Source organism: Silene latifolia, chromosome 1 (genome assembly GCF_048544455.1).
Source record: "Silene latifolia isolate original U9 population chromosome 1, ASM4854445v1, whole genome shotgun sequence".
Lineage (NCBI taxonomy): Eukaryota > Viridiplantae > Streptophyta > Magnoliopsida > Caryophyllales > Caryophyllaceae > Silene > Silene latifolia.
In genome coordinates this window covers 87,893,319-87,899,131 of record NC_133526.1, presented here as the reverse complement: position 1 = coordinate 87,899,131, position 5,813 = coordinate 87,893,319, and positions in this window count along the sequence as shown.

Genomic DNA, 5,813 nt, shown 5'->3' with positions numbered 1-5,813 from the left:
TCAATTTCATCCGCGGTGTAATTCGTCTCCAAGAACAGCTCTCTGACCGTTTGGACGGAGGTGCACACGACTTGATCCTCTAACCCTGGGCTAGCATCTGACTTCTGATTAGAAACTATTGTATGACCTCCCACTTCCTCCATAATCTTTGACCATGAAACTGCCACTGATTTCGTTGGCGCGTCGGCCTTGTCCGACTCTACACGCGGCTCAGCATGAGGGTTACCACCCCTCCCACCCCCATCATTGGCGAGACTAGAAAGAACTTCACTTATTTGACGCGTAGATGCATCAATTCCGTCACATTTTTTGGGCGACTCATTAACGACCTCTCCAAATGCAGGAGCGTTACCAACAGAAACCTTCAGCCTTTCTGCAATCTGTTCTGCTTCAGCGACCTACTTTTGAATCTTTTCACCCTCAAAGAATTCTTGAGAGGCCTGACTAGGATTTAGGCCCGTCGGATTACTAGTTACAGCTTTGATCCTTGCGGTTACATCTGCGTACCATGAATAGAACACAATAGCGTTCCTTTGCATTTGTAGATAAAGCTCGTGAGTACACTGCATTCAAGAAGTACAGTAAGTTAGTTATATTATAATAGATGGGTACGTTGGTGAAAAAGAATCCATATGCGAAATATATAATAGTTTGAACTTACATCGACAACCCTAGCTTTCAATTCCTGGTCATCCTTGACACCTGCTGGTAGTTCTATCTGAATGAACTTCTTCTCAGAAGTTGAGCAGGAGAGAGGGGGTGGGGGGCCTGATAGCAATAGTAGTTTGGGTTCACGCGGGTCGCTGAGGCTGCTACTGTCCAAACTCCTTCTATAAGAGGGGTCTTGAAGGCACCTCGGATACCTGGAGGCACGGCTTACCCTTGTAATCATATCGCTGAAAGTAGCTTATCATGAGGAAGGGGATACAACCACCCAACATCGTTACCCCCTTTTTACAGTCTGTCCCCGCTTTCACCATCATTTCCAAAATATAAGAGCACCAGTCAAAATGCGGGATGGCTTTAGGATCTTCTACAGCCCTTAACAGCTTCCAATCTATCCCGTTGTTTGGGGTGGGTGCGAGGAATAAAGACATACAGAACAAAATAAAAAGCCGGCAAAAATGATCGTCCGCCTCCTCGTACACCATAAGTTGCTTGTAAACTTTCCCTAAACTTATTGCACTATTCTCTTTGCCCACCCCGTACGCTTGCCGCCATTTGTCCTTCAGCTCCTTATTCTCGGGATCGTTGGACCCCTTCTGCGAGCTCACAGGCACCAAAGGGAGAGGGTTGGGTCCAAAAGGTATCAAGAAACAGTCATGCACATCATGCTTACTGATCATAAACTCCTTCTTCCGAGAAGCCCTGAACACATATGACCCATCCGAGAAGGACTCCAAGAATAGGCGAACGTGTGCAAGTGGGAAGCTGCTAATCTTAAGCTCCAAAACGCCACCAAACCCAATTTTCTTAACAGCGGACACCTGATCCTCATTAAGCTTTTCAATGAGAGAGACAAGCCTTTGAGGTCGACACGAAACCGTGATTTCATGCAACCTCTTCACCATTGGCTTGGCCTCGACCATCTGGGGAAAAACAAGGACAACACACAAAATTAGACATCTTTGTAGTTGCAATTAGAGATATTTGCAACAATGAAATAGACATCTTGTGAAATAAAGTTATACAATAGATAGTCGAGTTATACAAAATATAAGTAAAGTTATGCATTCTCGATAATAGGGTTAATCGAGAAAATATCAAGAGTTATACATTCGACAAAGAAAAGTTATTCAAAATGTAATCGAGTTATACAACAAATGACAACATGATTATAAAAAGGTCAAACTTTGAACCGGGAATCAGCTCCCTTCTCAAGACTTGGTGCATCATCCATCTGTAGTGACAAACAAAAAGGGATTGATTAAAGATGAGTTATACATATACATATAATCAGAGTCGACAAACAAAATAAGAGATAATCAGGAGAGTTATACAGAATAACAGTACAGTTATACATATAATAACAAAAGTGGACAATCTGAAACTAAAATTATCTAATGTGTAACTCAAGCCATGAATGTATAACTCTATTATTAAAATGTATAACTTCAAGTATATACTGTATAACTCTAGGCATATACTGTATAACTGTAGGCATATATTGTATAACTCCAGGAATAAAATGTATAACTCTAGGCAAATATTGTATAACTCCAGTTATACATTATGACAGCAGAAGTTATTCAACATGTAATCAGAGTTATACAACAAATAACTGCAATAGAATGTATAACTCTAGACATATAAAGTATAACTCTGGCCATGTAATGTACGGAGTATAACTCTAGCCATAGAATGTATAACTCTGGCCATATATTGTATAACTCCAGTTATACATTATGACAACAGAAGTTATTCAACATGTAATCAGAGTTATACAACAAATGACTGCAATAAAATGTATAACTCTAGCAATAGAAAGTATAACTCTGGCCATGTAATGTATAACTCTAGCCATAGAATGTATAACTCTGGCCATACAATGTATAACTGTAAGCATATACAGTATAATGAATAACTCCAGGAATAACTCCAGGTATAACTCTAGGTATAACTCCAGTCATCTAATGTATAACTCCAAAGTATAAATTATATAACTCTAGCTATATATTGTATAAATCCAGGTATAAATTGTATAACTGTAGGCATATATTGTATAACTCTATGTATGGAAACTAATTAGAAGTATAGTTATACATATAACAATTAGAGTTTGACATTATGAAAAAGGAGTTGGTCACAGAATCAGAAGAGCTATACATCTAGAACCCAAAGTTATACATCTAGAAACCAGAGTTATACATATTGCGTACTAAAGTTATACATCTAGTAACCAGAGTTTTACATTAAGTAACCAGAGTTATACATATTGAGTACTAAAGTTATACATCTAGTAAGCAGAGTTAGACATCTAGTAACGTATAAATCAAAATCAAAACTTTTAACCTGGATATCAACTCCCGTGTCAATACTTTCTACAACATCCATCGTAGATGACAAACAATTGGGATTAGAGTTATACAGATATTTAATTGAAGTTACACATCATTCTATAAGAGTTATACCAACAAGACGAGATTTTTTACCCTCGATTCAAATTTCTTGGAAGATTTCTTGGCATTTTTCTTGGCAAAAACCATTGTTAATTATCAAATGACCTCGAATTTGATCTGCACAACCATAATTAACAATTGAACAAATCAACATCAGCAAACCCATAATTGAAGATTGAAAAATCAAATGAACTCTTTTTATGATAGTTTAACAAAGGTAATAATTAACAAAAAACAAACTACAAATCATTAAATAAGGAATGGAAAAAATACCTTATAAAAAAATGGAGACGGGCGAGTTTGAAGGCGAGTTGGAATTAATTTGTAGTGATGAAAATGGCGTTTTTTAGGATGGAGTTAATTGGTAGTGATGAAAATGGAGTTATCAGCAATGTGAAGAAAGAAAAGGAAGACGAAATGACAGGTAATAGAGGGAAAAATACCCGCAAGTTGTTTTGAATTGTCTAGAAAATGAGGAGGGAAATGATCATGGACTGATGGACATAACAGTGTATCATGCATAGGTTACTGGGTAAGAGGAGAAAGGTAAATCAAAAATATTAGTTGAGTGGGGTTTTACTGCGTAATCTTGGCCATTCATTTGCTTGATCCAACCGCCTACATTAGGACTTATGGACTTAATATATCTAAGGGCCTTAGTTGATCTCTTCTATATATATATATATATATATATATATATATATATATATATATATATATATATATATATATATATATATATATAGAGAGAGAGAGAGAGAGAGAGAGAGAGTCGGGATCCGGTGAGAACTCCTAAATATTTGAGGATTGAGGATTAGTGAATACAATATCACATGTTTTTCAATACAATATCAAGAAAAATTTGACCTTTGCCAAAAAAAAATTTTTTTTTTTGAAAAAAAAATTTATATATATATATTTTTTTGCACAGGTGTTTTTTTATTGTGATATTATATTGAATAACCTGTGATATTGTATTGAACAACCTGTGATATTGTAACGAAATCCTCAATCCTCAAAAAGATAGTGTATCATCACATGATCTCATTCCTATATATATATATATATATATATATATATATATATATATATATATATATATATATATATATATATATATATATATATATATATATATATATATATATATATATATAAGAGTGTTTTCGAAAGCGATCTGAGAGCGTCCACATCATCAAAAATTAATTTAGGAAAATATCATAAATAATAATTTTTGATGTAAAAAATAAAGTGGAGAATCTTTTAATTATTATAATATATATATTTTCTAAATTATACTCAAGTGATATTTCCAATTTTTATATCACTTTTACATTTCACTTGGCAAAAAAGAATCGTTAAAAAAATTATTAAAATAATATAATTAGCTTCGTGGTAAAAAATGCTATCATTAGAGTATAGATTTCATATTATTTGCACATATGTGTAATTTTTAGTATGTTTTGTCCCATATTGGAAAATAACGTAGGTGTGGTTAATATATTACATATAAATAGTAGAATTATCCCACATCAAAAGATTAATATAAGGTGATGTGATCCTATGATTATAAATAGGAGGCATATTTGGAACTTATGTATCCACCCAAAATTTTTTGAGTCTCATAAATATTGTTTTAAAGAGCTCTTAAAATTTTCTATCATTATCTACGATATGATATAAAAAATAAAATGGAAATCGTTGAGAACTACCTGGGAAAGAGTTAAGAACATGAACAAGAAAATCCAAAAATACAAAACTAAAGGTTTTACTAATGGTAGTCTCCTGACACAGTACAAAAACAAAGATTTTACTAATGGTTGTCTTCTGAATGCAGTAATAGAGCGTTAATGAGTTGTTATATATATGATGTAGAGATCCCTATCTAATGATCGAGACTAAGTGGTTTTACCTTCAAAGAAAAAAAAATATGTATACAATAGTGGTTTTTTTAAGAAGAGACATGTACTTTTTGGTATGGTATATCTTTCACATTAAAAAATAATGTAGGCATGATGAACATACTACGTCTAAATAATTAAATTATATATCTCACGTCGAAAGAATATTATACGGTAGGGTGCTTTTATAAATATAAATAAGAGACATCCTTGAAACTTAGGTATTAACCCAAAAATTTTTGATATAAAAGATATGTACTTTTTAGTTTGTTATATGTCCCACATTGAAAAATAATGTAGGTGTGGTGAATATATTATGTATAAATAATAGAATTGTCCCATATATATGCATTTTCTATATCATATAAAGTGATGTTTATAATTTTGAAATAAAAACTTTATATTTTATTTGACAAAAAAATATCGTATGAAAATTATATAATTAGATTGTGACAAAAAAATGCTATCATTAGAGTGTAGATTGTATTTCATTTTCTCATTATTAAATCGGGTTGATGTCAAAGTAGGTGCGAAAAAAATGGTGTACTTAGTATGTTATTTGTCCTACATTGAAAAGTAATGTAAGTGTGGTGAATATACTATGTATAAATATTAGAATTGTCCCACATCGGAAGATTACCATAAGGCAGGGTGATCTTATGATTATAAATAGAATTCATAACCCAAAATCTTCTGATTCTCTTAAGTATTGTCATAGAGAGCTCTTAAAAGAGTTTGTATTACTGTCTCTAAATAATAATTTCTAACATAAGTTAATCTTTGGAAAATCTTT